The following is a 13,841-nucleotide window of genomic DNA, read 5'->3' as shown; positions in this document are numbered from 1 at the left end:
ATTTGCATACAATTACTCGTTTAATAATGTAGGATTATGTACGTTTTCTCATACACACGACTCTTTATTATACTCGGGAAGCTCGTCAAACACGCTAAATCAAATGTAATAACACCCGACGCTGATGGATGGGCCGGATGGACCGAACTTTGCGTCCCACGGCGCGAACTACGCTCCGGAAAACAAAAACTTACTTTCCACTCTTATTTTCATGATACACACTAGATATTGAGTTCTTTGGGCGAACTTTTCATGGATCCTTTATTCCAGTCATGATTTACTTATCCGTATAATAAATGTAGTTTAAAAAAACCGGTGGTTGTATAAAAAAATGTAGGTAGGTACCTAAATCTATCTTATGAATACTCACTATTAGTAAAAGTTCCACTCCTCAACAAAATGTACGCGTTAACATTAATGCATGCAATGCATTATAGGTTTTGCGGTTACGGCATTCGTAAGGATTTTTTTTAGGATGGTAATGTTGATTGTTTTGTAGCCTACTAAAGACTTCTAATGGTAGTTATTGATTTCTTCTTCCCTTTGATACTTATTCATTCATGTCAAGAGTAAGCTCCTATAGTATATAATGATTATATCTACCATCAAGTCATCCCGTCTTCTCTATTAGGTCTCTTTTTCGACGACTGTTTTAAAAAAAAAACTTTTTATTTCATTTTTAGCTATAATTTTCTCTCCAGCCAATGTCTATTCGGTTTGTTAACTTCATCACAGCTCACTGTTGCGAATATATTTTGTCAAAAGAGCTGCTAGAGCGCATAAGTGCTTAACTTATTTAATGTATGCAACTGGAACGAAAAAAAATCCTTTCAAAGTACTTTTTTTTTTTTGAAAACGAAGATTTTATTTCAATTCTTTAAAGTAAAAACTATACTAAAAATAAACTAACTATGTATATAATTATACAATTTATAGTCTTATCTTCATAATACGAGAAAGGAACAAGGACAAAATTGTTGGTAACAAAATGAATCAGTCATCTATCCGTTCAGGGTACTGAGCTATAAATTTCCATGTACATAATTTAATTAAACAATAAAACACAACGATACAGCCGTCTATCGATAGATAGGCATTCGCCTTCCGGACGAATTTTCACAAGATTTGCAAGAACAAAGATAACTTGTACCCAAACGTAACATTGTATTCGTCAGCTATTTTGTTCCTTCTTGATAAAATCTACAAACCCGTTACAGCAATGTGTATATTTTGTCTATGACGTTTTTTTTGTAGGAATAAATAAAAATAAACAAGGTTTAATTCAATATTATATACTTTTTAATAATCATGAACGAAATATTACTCTTTTTTACTTCAAAGTCATATTCAGAGATCGTGAAATGGCAAAAATATTGTCAAAAGAAAACAGTTTTTCTTTTTAATTGCACATTATTTACTTTAACATTAAATTTGTTAGCCAAATTACAAACTTGCGAGCCAAGTTTTTCAAATTGTAAAATTTCTTTTGCTAATTTCTTCATTTTTTGCCCCATTTGTTGTATTTGTTGACTCTTCATTCAATTTCTTACATCGACAGGCTTTCATTATACACGTTCTTATTTTATACAATGCATATAGCAATATAATGACCGTTAAAACATACACCATAGATAAATGATGGACACCGAACTGTTCCATGTTAGTATGATTTTGATTTTCCATTTCATCTAATTTCCTTGACAGTTCTGTCAAATGGTTGCTAGCTTCTAAAAGACTGTTAAAACTATTTACGTAATGAATCCTCTTCAATGGCATTTGTTTTAATGTCTTATTTATTACAGAAAAGTTACAACAATCATCGTTGATGATACTAAAATTCGAAATAGTAATGTTGATATTAGTCTCAATCGAGTTACTAGGTATAAATTCTAATGTTTTGAAATATGCTTTGCAATGTTTTGGTAACGTCATGATACCTGTACCAAAAAGGACTTTATCAAAGGTCCTCATGAGACATTTAAATCTTATTTTTCCTCGTTCCGATTGGACAAACAACCATCTGTTGTTACTTATTTTTTGGAATACATCTATGATGCCATGTAATATTTTTACGTTACACATCTTAGGTATCTTTGCTGTTGGATCTGTGAGCAAAATTGTTTCACATGTCGGATTAGCTTTAGTTGAATATATATTACTCAAAGGACAAATATAGTTCTTATTGGGTATAGTTTTACATTTGTCAATTGTTTGTAATAATAAATAAGATATGCGATCTTTTGTTATTGCAACGTAAGAACGACTAGGTGCTATCAAAGCAAAGGTATTTGGCTTGAAGATGTCGTAAGGGACCGGCAATGGCAATATGTTGTACAAGTCAAACGATTGTGGAATAACTAGCGGTATCTGTATCACTACAACAACTTTATTATTACTATAATAACAAATTAAATTGTATATTTCTAATACTTCATGGATATTTTCTAGAGTCAGTTTGAATGGGATGTCATAATCTTTTGGAAGTCTATTTCGATGCTGTTCAAGCTCGCTGTATAGTTGGAAAGGACTAAGTACAGTTGGATGCAAAATGTTAACTTTGCTAAATAGAATTCCATTGTTTACGTCGTCTATGTCAAAAGATAAAGCCATAATGATACCTTCTAATGAAGACAGAAGGGAATGTAATTGGCTTTTTATATGTAACTTATCGTTTTGATCTATCTGCGTTTGTATTTGGTAAAGATTATTATCTATCATCTTTTCGTTTTCTTTTATTCTTATAATAGTATTGTTTATGGAATTTACAGTAGATTTGACAACATGGATGTTGTCTTTCATAAAGTGTGTTATTTGTTTCTCACCAGATTGCACTTGTTGTATGGCTTTGTTAATTTTTACAGCGTCGTCAGAATCCAAAGTGCCAAAAAATGTTTTAAGTAAGGAGCCACCTGCGTCAACTAAACCTCTTTTGATACGATCGGTAGATTCGTCATGAAGTAAATATGAGATTGAGGCAAATTTTTTGATATTATTTGCATGCTGACTTTTAAGAGATGAAAGTGTATTTGCACAGTCTGTATGCACTTTTTTAGAGGCGTACGCGCTGCAATACTTTCCTATTTCACTGAACAAGGATTCTACTTTGTGTAATTTAGGCTGAATATGACTTATATCTATGTAAGTGACTAGATTCCAGTTATTATTAGTAAACTTAACGTCTAGTAATTTATCGAAGAACAATCCGTGACTTCCTTTTATTGGCATAACATTAAGTCCATGAGACAAATTGACGACACACCTGGAATAGAAAAATTTTGTAATAAAATTAACTGCAATAAAGAATAACTTGAAATCATAACAGAAAATTATAATTAGAAAATAAAAAAACATTTTCGTTTTAAATTCCATTGATAAGTATTTGGAAACAAAACAATGAAGAATTGCACTTTTGAATCAAATTCAAATCAGTCTAAAATAGGCTAGAATTCATTATATAGGTAAAAATATGGTGTAGGAATATTGAGGAATTGCATAAGCCCGAATAAACCATTATTTTATTGGGTAAGAAAAAATACAACTTACAGTAACATAATTGTTGTTCTCGACATAGTCCGCTTTAAGATGCAATTATACACAGATCCTTTCATCATATTGATGTTTGTCTTGAAAATTATGAGAATCAAAATTCTAATGCACAAATAGCTACTCCAGCTGTAGTTTAACTCACAGACAGAACTTGTCTTGACACATATCACGCTACGAGTACGTTTTAAATATTCTTGTGCGTTTGTTTTGTATTGGGTGCTTTTAATTTCAGTGTGCGACGATATCTCATTTTGTCTTTAACTATTTATTTTCCACTGTGTTTGTAACCAATTTCATGAGATCCTGTGACACAAAATTCTGTTAATACTTTTAACACGTTGTCCGACAGTACTCCTATGGCAGGAAGCTGGAAAAACGACGACTGATTTGTCGACGTTAAAATGATTCGTTAAAAATTCCAACGTCGGTACGCCGACAGATATAATCTTTACTTTTGTATGCCATCATGTACCTAATACTCAAATAAAATGTCTACAAACTCACATCACTAAGTTTTTTACCTTCCTTCCCCCAACACGGAAGCATATTACATTTTACCATTAATAAAATAGCGCGTATCTACATATAAGCTTCCCTTCGCAGCGTATATATGCCTCTAAGAAATATTGTATTAAATTTTCCGGTATCACATCACAAAACAAAACATAGCGTAGGACGTATTGTCCATCAATGTGTTAAATTCTAGTGAAATTTCTAGAAAAAAATCACTGAAAATGTATCCTTAGTAAATGCACTTCCTTGGCTAACAAAAACTGTAATATTTTCGATCGGCTTTATTCCGGATACTAAATAAAAAGAAAACGCGTTAGTTCCGTAAACGAAACGAGGAATAATAAATCTGCAAAACTTGCAATTTATTTGTAAACATTTCGTTTGTGAAAATAAACATAGTGAATGAGTTATTGCTTTTGTTATACATTTGTAAGATTTTAAAGTGATTAAACAGTACTAGTAAACAAATGACATTGTGGCTGAATTTCTCTACATTTTATGGAGATTTTTTTTCAATCATTTCCGTTAAGGGCTGGAAGGACCTATAAAAAATTGTGTATTAGCCTCCTTTTGGAACGAGAGGATTTGGGTCGCAGTTCTCACGCAAGCTCAATGCGGATAGGAAACGACACACACACCATAGAATTGCCTTGCGAATGTATTCAGGTTTTATCTTGATATTCATCATCATCATCATCATCTTTGCCTATAAACGTCCCACTGCACAAGCCTCCTCCCAGAACGAAAGGGCTCCTGATGTTAATATCGAAAAATTGAGAGGTGCCTGGGCTCAAACCCTGATTCCTTGCTTGAGAAGCTCCACTGTGGCTTTTTACCCGACTGCGAAGAAGGAGGGTTATGTGTTTGGCGCGTATGTATGTATGTATGTATGTCTATTCCTATGTCCTCTCGTAACTACTCAATGGCTGAACCGATTTTGATAAATGATACGTCATTGGATTTGTCTTGATGACGCGAGTGACACTGGGTACATGAAATTTTTGAAAAATCAAAATGGCGGATTTTTGGCGCCAAATTGTAAGTATTCAAAAAATGATTTTTATTCAAACCTATCGAATGGGGTATCAAATTAAAGCTTATAATTAGCCCATTCTAAATATATATAGTTTATAATCGTTTTAATATACCATTTTCACAGAAAAGTGGGAAATAAAATAATAAATTTAAAAAATCAAAAACCCGACTGCCTTAAAAAATACTAAAAAGAAGAAAACAAGTCTAGTGGGCTAGAACTTTGTTAAGTAGCTAACTTAAAGTTCAACAGTCGGGACCCATTTAAATAGTGACGCTCAAAAATTATTTGGGTCCCGACTGTTGAACTTTAAGTTAGCTACTTAACAAAGTTCTAGCCCACTAGACTTGTTTTCTTCTTTTTAGTATTTTTTAAGGCAGTCGGGTTTTTGATTTTTTAAATTTATTATTTTATTTACAAATGTTAAGTTAACACAAACATAATATCGGCTTATGAATGAGATGGCTGTTTTCTTTTCCTTATCAAAGAAAGCTTAATAATAGCTTGTTATGGTTGTAACAAAGATAAACGTACACTGCCAAAATAGATTTACAATTCGCTCCGAGGCGTAATCGTAAAGATGTTATACCTCGAAGGTAAGATTGTTTCAGCAACTTCGTTGTATTGCTTTAAGCTGTCTGAACAATGTTTTTCTTGAAAATATAAAGGGGCGATTACTCCAGCGTTTCAACCATCTCAGTTGGGTCACCGGATCTCCCACTCACCGTACGAAACACAGTAGCAAAACTACATCTGAAGGTCGGAGACCTGGTGACCTGGCACACAGGGCCCTCTTAGTTCGGGCACCAGTCTCCTCCACGCGAGTCTTTGTCTAGTAATTTATTGGGACTGTTATTTGTTATTACCTACTTGGTAGTGGAGAAAACAATAAACGTTGGGGTTGACAATTTTTTTTTATAGATATGGTGCCGTGATCTGTGCCGTGCCGTGCCGTCAGTGGGCGACGGTAATCGCTTACCATCAGGCGATCCGTTTGCTCGTTTCCCCCCTATTCCATCAAGAAAATAGTATTTAACTTTCTGTCTCAACCAGCTTCAGTAATCTTCAGTAAGGTAGTTGAGATAGCAAGATGAATACGAACTTTTCCGACAAAATACGATGGCAGAACATTATTCACTAGAGGTCTAGTGTAAAGGAGTTTTGGTCTTTTTTCTTGTTGCCAAACCATCGCTTAAAATAATCTCGATCCATTAACCATCCATCCATCCATCCAAATCCATTCATTATTCATTATTAGCCGTTTTGTCACCTAATTAATTAATTAGTTTTAAATATTGTTTTTTTTTATAAATTATATGTACGTTAGTCTTTTAGGTATTTATTGGGCCGTGTTGCCTGTAATAAAGGGTTTATTATTATTATTATTAAATAACTCAGTGTATTAATTTGCGGATCAACTTCACATTGGTTTCTGTTCAAACTTCAACGTGCACATTAAACAGCATTGCATGTTTGTTTACGCTACGTGACAATACGTGAATCGTGTTTCATAATGTACAGTTCAGTTCGTGCCTTCTCATTCAATGAGGGCTTCGTGACATGCTAATTGGCGTTAGTATGGTAGGATATTTTGTGAACTAAAAGAATTTCTTTGCTCACCCGCGACCCGCGACCACTTGATAGCTAAGTTTATGCAGTTCCTCCACCTCCACATTGTAAGAACACACACAAATCACACAAACCACACTACACTGACGCATTTCGAACTCAACCAGAGCTCATCTTCAGAGCAACTCAATCGTACACCGTGCTACCAGATGTAAGACTGACAAAGCACAACAAACGTTTTCATTTATCACTGTAACTCCCTTAGTACCCACCTATATTTTCTCTCAAACAAAACAAAACTAAGATTGTTTTTTTTTTGGAATCTTTTTGTATTTTTTGTTTCAATCCCAAATTTTTTGTTACTTTTACGATCATCCCGTAAAACCCATAACGAAAATACAAACTGACATAATGAAAAATAAAGAAAAAAATTGAATTGAAATAAAAAATACAAAAAGATTCCAAAAAAACAATCTTAATTTGATTGCTTAATAACGACATCTCTTGTCCGGGTGAGCGGTTAGTTCCAATAGAATGCTGAAAAAAGTTTCTCGATGAGGGCAGCAGCACTCCATACAAATAATTTACGCTGTCGCTATCGAGTACAATCACTGTAAACTCATGGTAGTGATACAGAGCTGTCTTTTTGCGTAAGGAATCCTAAAAGTTAGTCATTTTCAACGGAAAAAGAGTAATACTATTAGTTATATGATTACTAGAGACTAGAAGTGATGTAAACAAAAGCCACCTTGCCCGCGACAAACTACATAAAAACAAACGAAACTCGCCAACACGTAAACATTGCCTAAAGTTTTGCAATAAGAAACTGAGGTAGTTCTTATCCAAGCAACTCCCTCGGCACCAATAAAACTATAAAGAAAGCCGCAAGCACACTATATTTCTACAAAGTTCGTTGCAACTAAAGCGTAAGGTTTTTCGCGTTAGTAACTTCAGTGTCGCAACAGTAAGTAAGGGCGTATGAGACGTATACTATAGTGAGGTGTACTGCATTTCGCATTTTATTCATTTGGTCAAATTATCATTTGGCATAATTTTAGTTTGTCATGTTTTATTAGGACAAACGCCTATAAAGCAAACGTTTTCTTTTGGCTAATATTATATTTCAAAAAATGTTTGTTGAAAATAACACTTCGCACACGTAACTTATAGAATAAGTTTGGGAAACTGTGCGAGCGAGCGAGGCGAGCGAGCATGACTGTTCGGAGCAGAAGCGATAGTCTAGGTTCAGAAGGCTTCGGTGTTAGGTTTTTTTTATAGCAGCCAGGATAACTGCCACTAGGAAAGAAGGTTGGATGCCATTCAATATGTTGCTAAATTGCTAAACCCTAATTTGTATCCTATACGCTACTCTAAGGATGTAAATCGTATGCCATGCAATATTTTGGGAAAAGTACATTATGCCAAACGATATTTGACTAAATAATACTTGGTAATATGGAACATGACTAAGTAATTATTAACGAAACAATAGTTAGCCAAAAAAAAACTGTAAAATTGCGATAAGTTGTTTTATTAAATGATTTTTTGCCAAATGATAATTTAAGTCAAATATTTTGGGATGTGATACTTTTAGAAAAGTTTTTTGCCCATACATTAGTAACCCTTTTAGTGAATAATACTTTCCCATCTTATTTTGTCGGAAGCGTTCGTATTTGTCATGCTACTTCAGTCAGCCTCAGGCCCTATACCACGAAGTGCAAAACTCGAACTTCGTATGTTGCCGTCCCGCTGACGCTTATGTCATTTAATACGCAAAAGAAAGGGACGGTGCGATACGAACTTCGATTTACGAGTTTCGTAGTAGCCCCTCAGTACCCATCAGGACAGCGTAGAAGAAGGTTGCAACTGTAACTGAACACACTACATTCTCTATTATAATTTGATCTAGGGGTTTATAAAATCTCAGTGTCACTTCAAGATCGTGGTTTGACATTTGTCACTAATAAATAAAGTACCCTATTTATTTAATACGAACTGTCGCTTATTACTATAATAATTCATAAACACGTCGGCAGCATTCGGAAGTAGTTGTATGTTCCGAATTCTCACGATGAAAACGGAATTCACTACAACCATGCATCTGTAGTCATTTCTAACGCTTCGTAGACATTTCTCAAATGGTGTTTGTAACTTTTCAAAAACATGGAAATAAAACTTGTTGAATATTTCAGGTGCAACTTGTTGAGGTCCATATCAATGATTCGAAAATTTATCTGCAACCGCAGTGCAAAACACTGAAAGCAAAACGGTGTATTAAAATATTTAAATAGTATGGCACCTTGCTACAACATTGAATTGGCACATTTTGCATTCGTAAATTTTAGACTGGGCATAAAAAGACATAAACAACTTGATTTAAAATATAATGTCATCGATTCTGCTTTCGATTCTGAGCAAACTACTTTCTGCTTTCCAGTTATATAATTAACACCTTGTATGTTACTGTAAGAAAGGTTACGGTAATCTAGGAAAAAATACTTTTATAACTAAAACATTAGGATTCATTAAGATTGGTTAATGGAATCTTTTTTTATTTTTTATTTCAATTCCAAATTTTTGTTACTTTTACGGTCATCCCGTAAACACCATATCGAAAATACAAACTGAAATATAGATGCACAGAAAACCAGAAAAATAAGACCAGCGCTGGGAATCGAACCCAGGTCCTCGGCATTCCGTGCCGCGTGCTATACCGCTACACCAATTAAATTATGGAAAATAATACACATTGCTCATGCAATTCGGGGAAACAATAAAAAATTAGGCATTCGATTAGGCTCAAGTTGCAAGCCCAATTTTTTTTAATCTGTCTAAAAATTAAATGAATTACATGAAATATAGTTAATTAATTTCGGTAGTAAGGTTAAGTAACGCTGTTTTGCAATAACTCAGTATTGCAAAACAGCTGTCTGTCATTCACAACTCACTGTCACTGTCAACTCACTGTCATTTTGCAATACAATGCCAACTGTAAAAAATATTTTCTTACTGTTGACATACTTTTGGTGTTTTAAGTGTTTATTGATATATATAGGTATGCACAATACACAGTAATTAAGATATAATTTTTACAGCACAGATATTGGTCTGGTCTACACTTACGTGTGGAGAAATAGAAGGGAAAAGAGAGGGAATTCAGCTCTGCAAAGCGTTATGTACTGTAATTCGTCATTTCGTTTAGAGTGAACGGAATGTACCTGCGGCTGGCTCAACCAATCAGTGGCCCGATCTTCGCTAGAAGACCGCGTCACTGTGGCCACTATAGATACACGTAAATGATTCGGCATTCAGGCTTTCTGCCCGGGAGTGAGTGGCGCTTCAGACGCCACATACTATTGCAAAATACAATATTGCAAAATAGCATCCAGTTGGTACCTAGCTGAAGAAATACACATTTATATTACAAAGCTATTACAACTACTATTAACAACGCCAACAAGTAACATTAATGACCTGTCAGATACAATGCTCTGTTCATCAGCGCTGCTACAGACTTAGGGTAAATTTACACAGTGCTAGCGTTTGCCCTGCTAGTGGGAAAGCTGTTGATAAATCATAGAGGGAGAGAGAAAGAGACATTTATATACTCATATTCGATACACAGGATAAAATAAATTGAGAAGAAAAACATTTTGAAAGAACATCGAACAGTATAAATTGCTGTCCACGGGTAACTGTTAATCCTACTTTAGTACATATACGCGAAATTTTGAAATTTCACGCAAAAACTACTGGATGAATTTAGATGAAATTTGGAATAATTACTATAACTGAACATCTGAATTAGCACATAGGCTAATTTTTATCTACGTTCCCAAGGGATTGATAAATCTTAGATCATCAACGTCTAGCTCAAATTTTTGACTCAAAATAAATAACGTCTTACTTTCCTTTAAGAAGTAGATAAGAGACTATCGTCTCACATTCATATGCATGCAATCGTACTTAAAATGTTTCTGCACCCTATATTATTCGTTTATCAGCAAAAATGGAGGGTGCTATAGTGATTCCGATTGCACGAGACAATAAAACACAAGGAACAAACGAATTTTGCAAGAAGTTCTTCAATAGAGATTAAGCTAGTCTCCTTGAAATCGCTCTTTAAGTAACTTATATTTGGCGTACATAATGCTCTCTTCACTTCATAGTTATGGTGTGAAAATAGTGTAGCATGCCAATTCACTAACTTTATTGGGCCCAGTCAACTCGTACGCCAACTCGCTCAGTGTAAAGTAACCTTTGGTCCGCAACTCAGCACTAACTCGCCCCGTCGATAGTGGATTGACAAAGTTGCTGAGTAACGCCAAAGTTTGTGCGGTTGCCGTTCCTTAGCATTTTATAAGGTGAGAAAAGTTTGTTTTGGTCTCTTGGAGTTTAAAAGAAATGTTACCCTTGTGAAAGACGCTGAATCGCGGAAGAGTTTGTATTTCTAAGCGAGTGTAGTAGAGTTGAGCTACATACGAGTAGTTGTCTATATAAAGGCAATATGGGGGTTCTTTGGGGGTCGCATATGTATATAATTAATTGCGTGTGTAGGAAATATTTTAAAAGACATTAAATATTAATTTATTTCGTCAACCATCCACCATTTACCATTTCAGTGGTCTTTGGGAGTACAGTGTAAAATCGAAGACGCATCATAATAAATAAAAGATATATCAATGTGCCCTGCATTCCACTTAGTCCTCTCGATCTTTGAGCCACGTCTCGCTTTTGTGTGTCGCTGAGCCGCTGAGTCCTTTTCCGAGCATGACGGATTAGCCCGAAACATTGTCGAGCTAAACTCGATTTAAGACGTGAGTTATCCGGGTCATTATATTTAATACATATTAAACACCCAAGACCCGAGAACAAAAATTCGTATTTTTCATACAAATATCTGCCCCGACACGGGAATCGAACCCGGGTCCTCAAGCTTCGTAGTTAGGTCCAACCACTAGGCCATCTGGTCGTTTAAATCATAAAATCATTAGCCCACATAATTATTGAGAAGAGGAATATTAATGCCAGCGTGGCAGCTATGTGGCAAAAAAGCCATGTTTTTATTATCTAGGCACAACGCCGAAATGAAAAAGCAAAAAGTAGCAACAATTGTAAAAAGAAAAACAGGCAACAGTATTTCAACATTTTCTTTTTTTGAGGTTAAGCTAACTTGAAAGGACTTATTATGACATCGTACTTCTCCTTTGCCCAACATAAACACAACTAACCTAGACTCAAATGAACTGACTGAATGAAATGAAGTGAGCTGAACACACTAGATTAGATTCTCGTCCACAGCAATTATGATAGCAAAGTTAGTAAAGTAGTATTTATTTTCCTGGTTCATGAAAATACGAGATAATATTTTTTTGTGGTCGTGAAAGTCCAAAATAATGAAGATTTTTTTTTATGGCAATTTTAATAGATGACTACGCACCTTTGACGCACGACACTCACAACTTTGGTGGAGTTATTGAAATATTTGTCAACCTCAATCAAATATTCTTGAAAAGCTTGTACACGTAGGTATAGTTAACCAATTTGATTCCCAGGCCACTACAGAATTTTTTCGTAATGACATTTATGTAATTCAGTAAGCGTTGTCATTGGCTAGTAAAATTGTTTACTAAGATAAAGTTTCATGGTAGCCCAAGAAACAAAGAAAACAAACAGGAAAATATTCCTGATTCTTCTTATTGCAACGTTTGTTTAAATTCGTGATTGACCAAGACGTAAAAATACTTAATACTACTACTTACTTATTATCTATAAAATAATAAAAAACAGGCAGTTAGCATGTCTGAATAGAGCTGAGGGGTTTCTCAAACGGCTGCATTGCGGCTTACTAACGAAAGCTGGACAAATTGAATTCATTTTGAGAACACTTTAAAGCGCTTGGTATAAGCCACAGAAATTTGCGCAACTATCCCCGAGATCAATGTAAACAAGCCGGTGTCTAAATAATTCATTGCGTTGTTACTTTGCACAGGTCTACTATAATATATAGGTAAGGAAAGGACCAATTAGTATGCTCACGTGGCTACGTAGTGATGTGGCGTGACGTGGCAATGACAGGGTGCAATTTGGCAGCATACTTGACGCGAATAGACACGAAATGCTGTTTTAAATTCAGTCTTGCACACACGAATACTTTTTCCTTTTTAAAAAATCTTATTAGATCTTGTTATCAAGTCAAACCAGCACATCAACAGAGCAAGCAAGTACTTACTTAACTTTGTTTTTCATATGATTTGCGCACAAAGCATGGGGCGATTTGCATTGCGTCGTCATAGCCCGTTGAGTTGAGTAACGAGATCTGTGTTTAATAAATACCGACAAGCTTTTTGTTAAACGATCTCTTTTATATCTTTAATAACACAATGACAGCACAATGCCTCTAATTTTTCTCTCTTCATCTATTTATGTTTTTACTGTGTTTTTGTTGTTATGTAGTGTGTTTTTGTTGTCAATAAATGTTGTGAGCTTGAGTTAATTAAACACCCTGGCCATTTTTTAAACTGTGTATGTTATTCTCTATTCTTTTTGTCGGTCGTCTACATTTAATTCTTGTCGTACCCGTGGACATTAAGCTACGTATTAATCCCAGCAACTCTCTGATTTTTTTCAAGTTTTTTTATTCGGTTTCGCTGTCTCTTGTTACTGGAACCTTGCAAAGACGAAGTCTTTATCTAATTACGATGAACGTCATTGGGAATATGAAAAGAGGCTGCGAGGAGACTGAGGGTAAACGGAATGAGGAAGATTTTCAATGCAGTTCTGTTGGCATCGTTTTAGAATTGAATACGCATTTCATTAAAATACTAACGTAGAGTAGATTCTCTGTTCATTGCCCTGACATGTCGCTCACTGCACTCAAATTAATTTGTAAAACACGCAATGTAGTAAAAAAACATTCAAAGTGTCTCCAGCTAGATTTATACCTAGTCGGGCCCTATTAGGTATGTGAGGATAATTCGGTATGTTTTTGTAGGTCAGTATATCATAGAATTTAATAAGCAAAATAAAGTTCAATAAAAGCTTGTAACAGTAGTTTATGATAGTTTTTTAGCAACACATTATTTTTGGAAATGATGGCTTTCCAAAAACGCTAATAGAGTAACAAAAACTATTTATAACGTAAATGAGTAGTCTATATTATAAAATAAACTTTTGATAT

At 34.7% G+C, this 13,841-nt stretch overlaps 1 protein-coding gene across 1 annotated transcript in view; it reads right to left on the bottom strand.

The window, feature by feature from the left end:
* The window catches only part of LOC141429268 (uncharacterized), a 131,676-nt gene that overhangs the window by 19,902 nt on the left and 97,933 nt on the right, over nt 1-13,841 (bottom strand). The gene's annotated exons all lie outside the window — the stretch shown is intronic.

The sequence above is a fragment of the Choristoneura fumiferana genome, chromosome 6 (genome assembly GCF_025370935.1).
Source record: "Choristoneura fumiferana chromosome 6, NRCan_CFum_1, whole genome shotgun sequence".
NCBI classification, from domain to species: Eukaryota; Metazoa; Arthropoda; class Insecta; order Lepidoptera; family Tortricidae; genus Choristoneura; species Choristoneura fumiferana.
The sequence above is the reverse complement of the archived record's forward strand: the minus strand, read 5'-3'. Positions and strand labels throughout refer to the sequence as shown.